Genomic DNA, 15,616 nt, shown 5'->3' on the forward strand with positions numbered 1-15,616 from the left:
GGACATAAAAGCGGTTCAAAACCGACAGAGAGAATCGGAGCCTCTGCCTCTTCGCTGCCGCCCCTCAGCTGTTGATCCTCGGTGTGACTGCCGGGGTCGGCTGCGCTCTGACCGCTGCTCCGTGAGTCGGTGTCCAGCTCATGGAGCCTGCTAACAACAGCGCTTAATTAACATAGTGTAGAGTTACACGGACCGGCTTTCACACTTTTCCAAAAGTGGAGCGTATGCCCATCTCGCGATCGCGAATGTAGAGTCAATTGATTTCGGGTTTAAAATGCATTGTAACGCGCGTTACTGAGATTTGTACCGAGTAAAATATGACCAGTTTTTTTTTTGTAATGCCTTACATTACCGCGTTACAGCAAAATGTAATGCATTACAGTAATGCATTACTTTTGTAGCGCGTTACTCCCAACACCCAGTTACGGAGGGCGACTAGGTTGCCAACATCGTTTGATTTTACTGAAACATGTAGCGGGTCGTCTTCCAGGTACGAAGGTGCTGCTCAGCAACAATTTATTTTCCGGTACGAAGATAATTTCGAAATGGGTCTGAAAAAATGGATCGAGGCAGTTTTTCTTTTTCCAAAATTATCTGAGCAAAAGCCTTAAATTGATTAGGTACTTAGCCGGACGTAAGGCACATGTTTATAATTATGAGTACGGTAGGGCCAACGATAGGTCGGACCTTTTTGAAAAATCTGGGTGGTAAAATATCAAGATGGCAGGAGGACAGGTGCAGGTGAGAAATGGTCTCAATTAGGTTATGCATGGTTATGGGGGCGAATTGAGTTAGTGAAACTGGAACACTATTATTTGGGTTGAGGGGGTAATTAGAGAGTCTGGCATGGGAGTGAGGTCAAAACAGTCGAATGAGTGTTGCTACTGCATATGGCAACTCAGTGCCACTAACAGAAACAGCAGGAAGTGATTGAAGCAAGTCAGGACAGCGAAGAACAAACAGGCATGCAGGTCAACGAGGCATTATAAAATAGTAAATATTCATTTGTGTTTTAACAAATTACCAATGGGTACCTATGGGTTCAAAGCAAAATAATTTATGATTAAGCTGCCAAATGCTGTATCTCTGCCGTTGCTGGCCTCTATGCTAGTGCTACTGGGTTAGCTTTGCTAAATGAGTCGGTTGCTGAATGACAAAAGTCTGAACAAATGACTGCTGAGGTGAAATAACTAAAAGTTTAGTACTTGCATACTTTTCCTGATTCCAAGGACAGGAAAAGCATCATGCTCATAGGATTGTGGGTGTTTCAGGAGCATGGAGGATACACACATGCAGCCTTTAACATTTTCTGAACAAGCACCTTTCAAAATTCACTTTTCGAAATTCAACCAATGAAGGTCTCTTCCTTGACTTTGAGCAACACCAGATGTACAGAGGATGTACGGTTTGGAAGCAAGGAACCAAAAGGTTGATTATGTTTTTTGGGTGTGTAATTATAAAGACTTGCTTGTGGAGTGTTTCTTCCTCAGGAGGTGGTGCTTTCTTCTTTTGCCAGCGGATGTGTGTTCTGTATAATATTTCTCAAAATGCAATTTCATCTGTTTGCAATCACCGATACAGAAAGCTGTGGTAAAGGGCCAGAATGCTGCGTTGACAGTTGATCCCTCAAGGCAGCTTGAGTGGAAGATTAACGGCTGCTGAACTTATATGGAGGTGCATTCTGAAAAGTGAAAATGTTTATTGCTTTAAAATATTGATTGCCTGATGCTCAATCATTTCAAAGGCCTTTGTGTGTGGTATTCTGTTTAATGTGCCATCTTCTGGAGGTAACTGCCATACTAAAACAGGTTCTCAGATCTTTCTTATTCGCCCATAAAGTTGGAATAATTTGGAAATGTCTTGTCTTTTATAGCACCAAACAACTGTTATGCATGAATTCATTTCACCTGGGTAATTGCGACACATAATGTAATCATTGCACCTGGTCAAAAGTAATTACTGATGCATTTAAATAAGAATAAACAGATGATTCTCTCTGAAAACAAAATATTCCAACTGTATGGGCAACAGTGTATATATAGTAATGCACATGCAGTGGAGCACTTTTATTTCAATTTGCAGTTATACTTGTTTTACATGAAAAGGGAGGATTGGACTTGATTCCTATTGCTGCCCTTCTGCCTTGGATAACAAGGTAAGTTAGATACAGGTGACCGGATGGAGAAAGTCCACTGCAAACCTCATTAGCATGTGCAAGAGAAGAGTGCATGCTTCACAGCTGCATGAAATGGGTACATGACAAATGACTCTTTGATGCTGCTATGTAACGCTTCTCATAGCATGTGCAAATTGTCCCCAGTGGCGTTCATTTATGTAGTTTAGCCATGTAGAACTACAAGGGATTTCCATAAATTGCGCATGGTATGGCATCGATGTCTTCAAGAAATGTGTATAAACAACTAATTTACACCAGCAAACACATTGTCAGACTGATGTAAAGTCTATACTAGACACACAAATATAATGTTCCCTGAAAATGTGTTTTTTTCCCCACCAAAATGTATTTTCTTGCGATACAGTATCCTCTCTTAGTCACCACATAATTATGAAACTGCATATGTAACGGGGGTCCTTCATCACTTTATCTATATATAGATAGTGATATAGTCATGACAGCCAACAGTCTCCGCGCATTGTCTTTGATGATGGCTGCCTACAGCCTACACCCCAACCAATACAGACAGCACTGATACGATTCAAAGATTATTTAATGACCCGATTCCCGGGTCGGAAGTGGAGTTGTGTGTGGAGTTTGCATGTTCTCCCCGTGTAAGTGTGAGTTCTCTCTGGGTTCTCCGGCTTCCTCCCACAGTCCAAAGACATGCAGGATGGGGATAGGTTCATTGATGACTCTAAATTGAATAGTTGTTTGTCTCTACATGTCAGCCCTGTGATAGACTGGCGACCTGTCCAGGGTGAACCCTGCCTTCGCCCAATGACAGCTGGGATAGGCTCCAGCCCCCCCTGAATACAGCATAAGCGGTAGAGGATGGATGGATGGACAAGCTCGGTCTCAGTGGACGATACAAACTCAACAACCATTAATTAGACTTCGCAGGACCAATGGTCAAACTTGGACCAGGATCAAATATTTCTATCATTGATTACACAATTGCACAATGATATTATTGGTACAGATGGATCAGTACACATAGACAATCACTCTGGATGTCAATATAAGTATTTCACCTGTAAGACACAGGCTTTATGAAATATGAACTATAATACAATTGTATATTGCAAGGTTTTTCTATTAAACAATTTAAAAGATGAATGTATTCATTATCTATGTAATATAACATGCAAGAATCATATGTCACACATAACCTTACCACACAGGTGACACGGGACTGGACTGGATGTGAACCCTGATTCAAAATGAGTACACCCACTATCCGCTCAGATGGAAACCACTGTGATCCTTATCAAAATGTAATTGGGAAAACAGTTGGGATTTTCAAAGAGACGGTATGGTTGCTTTGAGAGAGAAAATGAGATCCAAAAGACAAAATCCAGTGAGTGTTGATTTGGAGAATGGCACGTCAAAAGATGTGGGGAACAACTGGTAAATCTGTTGAAAAATGCATGTTTTTTAGACGACTATAACCAAGATTCCACAGCATTTCCATTACTGTTTGTTAAGACGTGCTCTACACTGACATCTAAAAGCCGGTGATCATTAAATCATGCGGTTTTTGCTTTGAGTTTTCCCATTTTCTGTTGTTATCTATTTTCTGTTTCTTCCAGCTCTAACTAGCTGGATTTTTCTGCAGTTGGTTGCTGGATAACTAATGTGTCTGAAAACACTCACAGAGGCTGTCATCTTCAAACATCTGAGTTACTGACTACTCCTGTCTTTTATCTATCAGTTCATTAATGCTTCAAAGCCAACGGGATCTGGTCCAAAACAAGTCGGTACCTGCTAAAAGCACTCGGGCTTTTGAGGATAGTGAAAATAAAATCGCAATTTCATCAGCAAGCATTATTGGCGAGTCCAGCTTAGGGCACTCCTTTTTCAGTAGAGAGTTTACAAGTCTACTTGTATGTTTTGTTGGATTCATGTGCACCAAAGTATCTTACTTGTATTATGGCCGCATATACAGGACGGTATGGCTTCTCTGTTAGGACGATGCTCTTGCTATCATAAAGATGGACATATTTCTACATTTTACTCAAGTCTTAAAAGGTAGCTTTATAGTGGGTATTTGACTGTTTGGGTGTTGTGGAGCAATAACATCTAATAAAAATTGCACACATTGTGATTATATATTTTATTGCCACAAATAAAAAGGAAAAAAATGTAGTCTAGTAGGAGACTGAAATATTTGTTCATCCGATCAAGCTCACATTATTACTAGTATTGCAAGCTCTTGTGATCTACGGGATATGTTATATTCACGGGTACCCCAGCTGAATGACTAGCAACCGAGCATCGCTAGTGGATGCATCTATGTCATGGTATTGTTCAGGATCCAAAGGAAGCTCAGGGATCTGATACAGAAAAAGTTGTCAGACGGACAGTGGATCTTCAACTCTCCCAACACTTTGGATTCTATATTTCAACTTTTAACAGGGAGACTCCAAGGTGCAAACATGGCTTTATAAACCCATTCCGACTCTTCCAAGGGAAAGCCCATCCCACTTTTACCTATGTTAGGTATTTTATACTATTATGTTAACGTCATTTGCTATGTTGGATCATTGCCAACTCTATCCTCTTTTTGCCCTATTTTGCCCATAAGTATTTTCCTAAATATAATAGCATGGTTTCTAAAAGTACAAATAGCTGCGGTCGGTTTCCAGGGACATAACCGCTGTTCTCCCTGCAACAGATGCTGCTGACATACCAATGACCACAGTTCCCCGTCTTTTCTAGAGATCAATTCCCAGGACATTTTCAGTGGTGATCTGGTATGACAGATGGAGATCTTGCAATATGCTAATTAAAATATGTTTCTCAAATCTGATCTAAAGACATGCAGTATGGCTATAACTCATTTATGAAATCATCTCTTAAATGCTTAGAAATTATGACACATTGAGTTGCAGAGTTAACAGTTAATCACACCATATTAGCCCTTTAATAATAGTAGGCTAATCGGACCCAACATTGTGTTTGAAGTGAAAGTACTTGCAAAGTAAAAGTACCCTCAGCCAGTATTTAGCTGGCCCGTTCCAAAGCAATCAGCAATCTTTGATGCTTTGATTTCTCAGAATGTGCTTTTTAACTTGTTTTTGAGTTGTGTTGACCGTTTGTCCAGCATGCACTTACTGCACATGTCACTTTTAAAGGCATTAATAATAAAATGTTTATATTTTGAGGTGTACAATAGCCTAAACATTGAAAAGCATGCGGCATCACTCCTGTTGAGAGTTCAAGTGTTTGTTGGATCTCTCGAAGCTTGAAGTTTAAAGCCGTCACACTGTGAAGTCGACGTGACGTCTCACTAGTCTTTATTACGCCGTCTGCCGAGGCCTCCTGGGCAGCAGAGAGTCATCGAACTTTAAAGTAGACCTCTCCTGTTCCCTGTCTGGTTGACGGGGTGACTCTGCGGCATGTTTACGCCACAGGAGCTGTTGGCGTCGCAAAGCTGTCACTGGCATCTCTGCCTCTCCCACCGTCTCCTTGCCTCTGTTTGGACTCTCTTGCACGATGCAGCAAAAAAACAATATGTGTGAGGGCAGACAGAAAAACAAAGTCTTCACAGCACCGAGATGTCACGGCACGCTACGCATCCTGTGAGCCGATCCAAGCGATCGTGTCTGCACATGTCCAATCACTGATATTTGTCTTAATGGTAGGAGCCACAAGACGGTTTGGAAAATGGTGAAGTGAGCAGAGAAACATGTTTCACTCGACTGGCTGCTCCAATCCAATAAGACTGCCTATGGGCTCTGTGATCGCCAGGAATTAAATTTGTTTATTTCCCTCATGATGTCAAGTACAACAGGATAAATATTTTTCAGTTCTCGTCACTACAAACAAACTTTTTTGCAACTACACGGTTAGATCTCATCATCTCAGGCAGCATTTTCGCAGGACTATGTACAGTATCGCTCCAATCAAGCTTCTCAAAATGAGCTGGACAACCTGATACAACATTTCTAATATAACAGCTGAAGCGCTGCTTTCTGGAGCTTTCCTCCAGGAGACTGCTGTTCGTGTCCTGTGCAAACCTAAATGTAAACATTTTGTCACGTCAGTCTTTGGTAAAACATGAATCACATTAGTCTCCATAGTCACTCATTTGTCACTCGTTATTCATGTGAGTGGTTAGTCTGTAAATTTAGTGTGACGCATGCTCTCTTCCTAAATCTGACTAAGGTTTGATGTCTAAATTCCCTGTGAAGACATTTCATTTTGAAAAGAGACAATGCATATTCAGTTTTCTGCATTGGCTTCACATTTCTTTTTTAGAACCGGAGGCTGCTGCCTGGTCACAGCATGATGTTTTGTTTTACCTCTGAGCAGAACATAGTTGTTTGTTTTTATTGTAATGTCAGGCTGACACTCTTTGCACTGCAAAACATTTTTATAGATAAAGAGTGTAAAAAACAACAGAGCAAAAAAACTATACAACTTCAACTGGGTAGCAAAGCTGCTGAGAAATGTATTTTTTTGCCACATGGGAGTATGTGAGCGAGAAAAAAACTAATAAAAAAAAAAGAATAAGAAACTGAGGGAATCTAATGATGATTAGAGAATAACTCTGGAAGTGATATCGTCTCAGTTCAATAGCGGAAGGTGTTTCTCTCACTGAAACTTTCAGAACTTGGCCTGCAGCAGTGTTTCTTATTCTCTTTTAAACAGAGTGTAACAACATGGCTCAGCTAAACAGTGAGGGGTTTTATCAGAGCGGCATGTTTTGGCCCTCGGTGCAAATTGCATCCCTTCAACCAGCCCTGTAATAACATTGATTCCTCCTCCCCCCCCCAATGCCCCATCAACCTCAAGTTTTCTTGCAATGGCTTAGTATTTCCCAGCTTTCTTCTGAACGTTGCGGCCTGTGACGAAATGTCTTCTGACTGTTATTAGCCCAGTGTTCCTGCATTTTCAAATCCTCCCTGTGGCTGCTCCAGCGACGCAAACACCGTGTCTTCCTTTTTATGAGAAAGGATGTTTCATGTGATTCTATAAACTGCCGAGAAGCACCACTAGTCCCTGAGCCCTGTGCCATATGAGAAGGGGGGGATTTTGCAAGAAAGGTTAATAGAGGACGTGAGGGAATCGGGAAGGCACGGGGGAGAGAAACCGAGGATATGAAGAGGAGGGGAGAACGGGCGAAAGAGATCGATGAACTTTTGAGGAGGAAGAGAAGACGAGTGGAGAAAAGGAGGAATCCAAGGCACAAAAGAGGTCATGATGCTAATCCACAACGGTCCCTGGAGGCTGCCGCCAATGTCACTGTCGGAGCACTTGGGGAGACTTCGTGTGGAGCCGTAAAAAGAGGAAACACAATCCCGTCCGAGATGCAGCAATAAGTCAGCCCATGAAGAATTATAAGCTTTGTGCTAGTACCTTGAGTTTGTAATTCAAATGGAAATATAAAAAGGCATATTGTGGAGCGAACACTCAATTTATAATGCTACAAAGAAAAGAAAAGAGTCCTTAATCACTCAATATTCACTCAAAACAAAAAGCAAACAAATAATAATAAATCAGGATGCTTTTTCTTGAGAGCCAAAAGTATCTCAGCACTAAAACTACATTGGACGCTTTTATTATGAAGTGTTCCTCAAATGTAAACAAAGTCAGTTAAGCTGAGAGATTTAGTTAAAACTCCTTACATGTTCCTGCTAATAGAGACAACCAAGGCACGGTGACTGCTGTAAAAAGTGACCTAAGCATCTTTCCATCTTTACTTCAGTACATTCTGCCATCCTCTAATTGCTGTACAGTATGTTTTGGGTCCGCGGTGCTTTGAATCATTCTTAAGGTGAACATGGCATGACTACAAATTCTCTGCAGATTTTTGCTGAAAATTAATCACTGGACATGCTCATTTTAATTGGATTACTCTCTAAAAACACAGCCCTTGAGAGTGTAGTGACCTCAAGGACAAAAAGTTTGAAACTTTTCTAACTTTCAACAGCAATGGCACTTAATAATTACCAAATGCCAGTTTACTAAACTGTTTACTTAATGGCAGCAGATTAAAGAAATTAACGCGCTCGGGTTGCTCGATGAAACTTAGGAAAGTGCTTTCCTGCTAAATGCTTATACTACTCATAATGACAATACTGAAAATATTGATCAGATGTGATGTTCGTCTCAAGCATGTTAGCATGCATTTTGCACCCGTTTTTTATCCCCTGTGCCACATTGTGGCCTGATAATGGAAATCTTACATTTTAATACAATCCATTTGAAAATTGTTGACACATAGTATTTGAAATTAAATATGTCAACCTCATGGTGGCATCAGAGAGGTCAGCAGGATTCAAACTTATTGGAAACATGAATATCAATATTGTACAAAATGTCATTGTCATTGTCCACAGTTAATGTGAAATTGCATCAGAATCAATCCCTCGCTGTTTGACAAAAAACATGTAGCCTCAAATTTTAGAAAAGCATTCCAAGAAAGCTCTGAAAAAGACATTTGAAGATTTTGTGAAGCTGACAAACAAGAATAACTTGAAGGGCTTTACGTTAAGCTTTTTTTCAGCTACTTGTTTGGTAAATTGGCCATCCGGCACATAAAACATGTAAGCTACTTGCCAGATATCCGAAATGGAAAACGTAGAGCTCTTAAATATAAAATTTAGCGATTTGGACAAAAAAAACAAAATATGTAAAGAATTCTAAACGGTATCCCTTTACTCCGATCTCATATTTACTAAATAATGGCCTTTAATAAAGATAATTTATGTGCCTGATCAGACTGCATGAGGAATTCCACTTGCCTGAACACTGAGTGTTTTTCCCCCAAAAACGAAGAAGAGGACTGTTAAATACAGAAAACAACCAAAAATGTCATGAAATTGAAGGAGAAAGACATCGAGACACTGCAGGCTGTAGACTATAACAATAAAAGCAAATATGAGGACCAAGAAAACGATTGAGACTGAAAAGCACCGCATTATTTGTGAGTAGATCAAATTGGAACCAACAAAGCGAAGTAGTTTAACACAACGCAAACACTAAAAGGTGACACATGTGGAATGTGCACTTGCATTTATCGGTCAAAGCGGTGCATTGTGGGACTGCGTGGAGTGCCTTATGCACCAACACGGAGCTCTCATGGAAATTAATGAGGAGATGAAAGAGGAAGCATGCTCAGCTCCAGTCTTAAAGCCCAGCAGACTCTTGCCTTCTATCATTTGAGGGTAGAACATGAGTCTCCTCCGGGGATTAAAATTGAGGAGAGATGACGGAGACTGTTGCTCTGTGAGAGCAAGGGAATGTACTGTGTGTGTGTGTGTGTGTGTGTGTGTGTGTGTGTGTGTGTGTGTGTGTTTGAGAGTGAATGCATGCATTTAGGTATCTGGGGACCAGCTTTTATTTCACCATGACTCAGCTGAATGAACAATGAACACTGAATGTTAAGTGTTCCACTTAAAGCTGCACACATTCTCAGTCCCGGGACATCAAATACCAAGGCTGTCTTGTCCCCCAGCGTCTGATACTGATGCACAAAGTACCCTCTGTCTGAGACACACCTTTCAAGTAACTGTAATGTAAACTCATCCACGTCATTTTAGATCATCAGAGAAAAACCTCTGGGAGTCTTACGTCATATTATCATGCCTAAAAAACCCACATAGAACAAAACATAACTTTTCAAAAAGGAGGCTGTTGTTCGTGTCCTTAGTGTTATTTTAAAGGTACATTAGCAATGTTTCCATGTTTATTCTGTACATGTTTCCATGCTTATTTTAAGTCCAATCTGAATGCTTGTTTGTTGGGACTGTACTGTAGCGTCATAGTTTGATGTTCTGGGTCCGGCCAAGTGTCAGTATGTGATGATTTGGTATGAGAACATGTTGCTCTTTTAGAAATTTCATAAATGAAAGGACTATTCATATTATACACTTGTCTGTCCAGGGGAAGGGCTATAGGACTTGTAGTATAAACAATGTGAGCTGTAGATGTAATTTACACCTTCATTACAGATGACTACAGCAGACTTCTCACCCGTCAGAAGTGCCTGGATCTCCTTGTCTCTCCAGTTCGAGATATTATACTTACCAGGGCAAGTAAGTGTAATGTCCGGTCCAACTGATTTGGACAAACTCACATACAACTCCTCCAGTGAGGTAATGTCAAGACAAGTTCAGGGTTGTTGTGTATTTGCAGCTTCTGACTCATTACAGACAATAAACTCAGTTTCGATATACACATCAACTCTGTCCACAGATTCTATGTTATACACAAACTCAGTAAACAGCAGATCTTTGTGTCACTTTTCTAAAACACCCCAATTAAGTTTCTGGTCTTTCAAAGCAGTTGGCCGGCATCACAACAGAGATTGAGACGAAAGGAAATCCAGGTGAGACGCTTCTGTCTCGATTCAATTCTCATTGAGCTTGAGCTGGAAAGTCTAAACCGTCATCAGCGGAGATTATCTCAACCAGAAAGAGCCTGTGATATGGATCCATTCCTTATCCTTTCCTGTGAATGATATCAAAATAACCAGTGGTTATTTGGACTCGCAGCACCGCTGCTGTGTGTGTGTATGTGCATGCATTTGTGCACGCTCTAGCATGCGTGTCTCAAACCCCCCCCCAGGAAAGTTGATTAAGTGATTTTCGTAGCGGCATTGCACACATGAGCGTCGTCTGCCTAAAGGCTTCTGCTGGCTGATGGAATTCTCCAACCATTAGATTCACTCGCCCAGGAATATTATTATTGATTTAGATATTGAGCTACTTTCTATTGAATGCACCGACTTGTTATTTTTTTTCAACAGCAAACATCAGCAGTGGTAGCTATCGTTCAGCACTAATGACATCATTTTGCACGGATGCCTTCTCTTTCCTGAACGCTGCTGTAAATATATTTATTTATCTCTTTCACAGACAACTTGGAGGGGGGAGAGGAGATTACCTGTCGAGATTATGCCCAGTGATTAATGTTTGTTTGGGCACCGCCAGACAATGTGCATTTGATTTAATGACTAAAATGAATCGCTTCTTTGCAACTTGCAACTTCAAATGGCTTTTTTTTTTTGTGTGGTGGGATAAAATGAATTTCTAAACACAGGGAAGATTAAAAGATAAAAGGTAGGCTTATACTTAATGTATGATTGACAGTAATGTTTTGTTCACACTCACGTCCATGAAAACAAGACTAGGTGAAACCTACTATACGGCTGGACTGTGTGGCCATTGTGCTTAATTGTAGATGAGTTAACTTCTCAACCTACATGAAATAAAATTAGTCTCTCTCTCGACTTAAACCATCTCTACGACCTGCAGCAGTCACCAGGGCAACACTGTTGTTGATGTCATAGACGAAGCATGTGATTTCCTTCCTGTTTTGTTATTGTGGTGTTAGCACCTCTGTACTTCATACTGTATTTCCCAGTTAATATTCTGCGATTTATGAATACTTGTTTCATACTAAGGTGTTGGACAAATAATAATAATACACATAATAAATCTCACACAGCGCTGTGGTGACTAAACATAAGGTGACCAGATTTCTGAAATGAAAATCGGGGACATTTCCAGCGCGGTGGTCAAAATTCCAATGTTATCATTATGAAATAAATAACAGGGGCAATTACATGTTCATTTTAATATGTAAAAGCAGTCTGCAGCAATTAACATTAGAGCTGTAAAAACCACAGATGAAACAAAAACAACAAAACAGATTCTTATCTTATTCAACTTATTTATTATTTAGCTGATGATTTTTTTTTTTTCAGTTCACAAGCTTTATGGAGAAAACAAGAACACATTTGATGGTGCACATATGAAGAACCACAGTGCAGACAACTGACTTTAAAAGAGGTCTTCTCAAAGTTATAGAAAAATTGTGAATGCTGTGAATTCATTGTGCGGAGCAACAATATTACAATCCTGTCTACTCAGGCCTGAGGTAAGAAGGTATTATGTCTTCCACCTTTTTAATTCCAATGACTGTAACGTCAGTACGTTAGTTTCACTGGCTACCGTAATAACTGGAGTTTGCGTCGGTGCGCAACTTTTTACTGGCTACCGTAATAACTGGAGTTTGTGTTGGTGCGCAACTTTTTTTCTCTCCCATTCAAATCGGGGACATTTTCGGGGACAGCTTTAACCGGGGACAGGTCGGCCAAATCGGGGACTGTCCCCGAAAATCCGGGACGTCTGGTCACCCTACTAAACATGTTTGTGAGGAGTTTCAGTTTCAGTGTTAGCTAATGCTATTAGCTAATGCTATTAAAAAAATGCTAAGGCAACCAAGACAGTTATTACAGTGAACAGCCCAGTTATCTAACTACAACGTATCCAACGAGCCAATTAATCACATAAACATATAGATGAAGTTCACTTAGAGTTTTGCTGTCTATTAGGGGGCATTCACACCAAACGCGAAGCAGAGTCACTTCTAGGACTGGGCCTCTATGGTCCAGCCAAAAATATGAATATGACTCATACATGTGAAGAGAAGAAAATAAGACCCAAGGTGAATTTAAAGGCTTGTATGTGTGCATAAACGTTCGTGTAACCTTGTTGATTGAGTTGTTGAGAGCTGAATGTATTTCGGGGCATGGGTCATGTTGAAATCACAACCACCTTTGATTTCACACATTTCAACAGAACACACACAAGTGTTCAGCATCTTTGGCAAAAAAACACAAACCATGGAGAGGACAATGCAGCAATTGTTTTAATTAAAACAATGAATCACATAATCACATCCTGTATTATTGAAAGGTGGCTTGTTTGCTTATTAACTGTTTTGTTTTTTTAAGGAATATCTCTTTTATTGAGGAATTTTCCCCGCTGATGTAATGTGAATCATGCATCCACACCGCAGGGAAGGCCCGTAGCTTGTATTGTGCCTCATAAGGGAATGATAGAAGTTTTCGTAAGAACAGGAAACACTTGCAGATAGTGTTTACTCCTGCAGCGGAGCTTGAAGCTCATTTCCACCAGTACTCCCATGTTCTCTCAACTATTTCCTCTGTGCTGTGTTCCCGCCACATTAGTGGCATTTATATTAAGTGAGCCAAGAGGCTGCAGTTAGCTCAGACAACCAGAAGTGATGGACCACTACCCCGCATCAGGCCTGCAGTTAGTCCCCCCCCCCCATGAGAGGCAAACTACTAATGAATGAGTTTCTCCAGCTGGTTTGCCCCATGGTGGCTGGGTAGCAGCCAGTTGAAGAGCTTTCATCATAGAAACATTAACAAATCTGGTATGATCACTGTGTAACCACTTTTCAGGAACCAAATGTTTAATAGTTCACATTAGCAAAAATAATTTTGGGTTAAACATCCTGCTACTCCAATAAACATTTTGTTACTGCAAAGTGCCAGACAGACCATATTATGTATTATTATGCACGTCATGGCCAGAAGAAAACACATGGAATCAACCAGCATTGTCAGGTTTGCAGAATGGGAATAAAACAATTTTCATTATTCATCTGTGTGGGTATTGTGACCCTATTGGTAAAGGTGGCACTGACTTTTAGGGTGAGGGAAATTATTTAATAATTAAAAAGCATTAAAAAAATAACACCCCTTACCCTTATGTATGTGAAATAGTTGTATATGAATGCAAAACTGTATGAGAAAGCAATCCAGCTGGATTGGATTGGAGCACTTGTGTGTGTTTGTTGTTTCTTTTCTTAGTCAAGGTGGATTGAGTCATGCCGGTGATTTCAGGCACTGCAGTGACATTCGTGTTTCCACTTAATAAAACCACCTTCTTACGGGGAAGTTAGCTCCCATTCACTTTCTGAGGGAGACACGAAAATCTCTACACAAGACATAGCGATGTGTCACTGATCAGCGTTCAGAGAAACCGGAGGGATCTTAAGGGCAAACATTTCAGCTTCATGTAAATGAGGGCAGAGAAATACTCACAGCTGCTACGCAGTAATTTCCCCGACAGCCGAAACACGGCCCCCGGTGCAATTCGGGAGAAGCCACGTCTCTTTCCTAACTCCACATATTGAATGAAGTGAATTTTCTCAATAAAGTTGGAATTACTTTGCAAGTCACAAAAAAATGTATATTCTGATTAAATGCATTGGGGTAGGTAAACACACATCTTATCGGATTAACACCCATGTAAACAGTTTAGTTGGAATCTCTCACCAGAATGATTTTAATCCGGTTGAAGAAATATTGACGATGCCCGGATGTATAGCACATTTTCTTAACTCATGAATACATATCCTTCAGAGGTTTACTGAAATTTCTTTTCAGAGTGACCCTATGACAATGTCAAATTTATTTTTAGCATACCATTTTGGGGAAAATTAAAGGGAAAGTTAGCTCAATTTCCACTATAAAATTGATAATTACTCATATTTTGAAAAAAAAAAAATACTGAATAGGTCTGCTGAAATGTTGTCATCCCGTTCAGGATGACCCTGACGGTGACTATGTCAAGTCTGAAGTAATTTTATTATCTGGCCCTGGCAGCCTGGCAGTTATCTGTTTGCTCCCAGTGGGTCTTCACACACGCTTCTCCCCCCCTTTTATTTTTTTGCACCTCCATCTCCCACCACAACATGTGAATAATTAGATGTCAGCATCCCTTCACAAAGCCTGGGAGTCCTCACCGACTACCGGAGCCACAGTGTGCGGGTGGAACATTAAGATTGATGCCGACGCTGATGTTTCCGTCACAACACATGGAAAAGACACTGTATCTACCCACTTTCTCTTCTTTACTGCACATTTGCCAGACACTATTAAATATCAGCCCAATTACATGGTTAATGTTTTACAGCCAATCCTGCCCAAGTGAATAAGCTTAATGTGTTAAACGAGACCGTTTGGTGCTCCGGGGGAGCCATGGGTCTATTTTATTGTCGTGCAGAAGGTGTTAATGCAGAATTCTGTGAAATCGTGTAGATTTGAGTGCACCCTAGAGCACAGAGGCATGTTTGTGTCAGCTCTATTAGGGTTGTCCTTTTAAAATGTCTGTAGAAAGGTGTGTTCTGTGCCCTTTCACACTTACTTGTAGGTCCACACATTCTATTACTAAGAGATGATAGGAACTCAAGGTTCCGATTTATCTTTCCAAAAATCCCTCCAGAGATCCTGTTTGATGGCGATTGCAACACACCAGTGAACTTTGGTCGTTTGAACACGAGCTTACCTCATCTTTATACACCTATTTTAAACCCAAGTCTCACCTGACTGCACATGAACAATATCAACAGAATTGCTGTGAACGCTAAGTTTCATTAGCCTATAAATGTACCGTTAAGAAATCGACAGAACAATCAAGGCAGAGAGGTCGTCGATGCGGCAGAAAACACCACTAAACAGATTTCATACAACAGGGATGGATCTGCTGCACAGACAGGACCCTTTTCAACATCTCTTCCATGGCCATGAAGCACTACTCTACATTTATAATCCAGTCTGAGTCTACTAACAAAGCCTCTGCCTCTAGAGCCCCATGAGGCATTCACAGCTTC

Source organism: Eutrigla gurnardus (genome assembly GCF_963514095.1).
Source record: "Eutrigla gurnardus genome assembly, chromosome: 11".
NCBI classification, from domain to species: domain Eukaryota; kingdom Metazoa; phylum Chordata; class Actinopteri; order Perciformes; family Triglidae; genus Eutrigla; species Eutrigla gurnardus.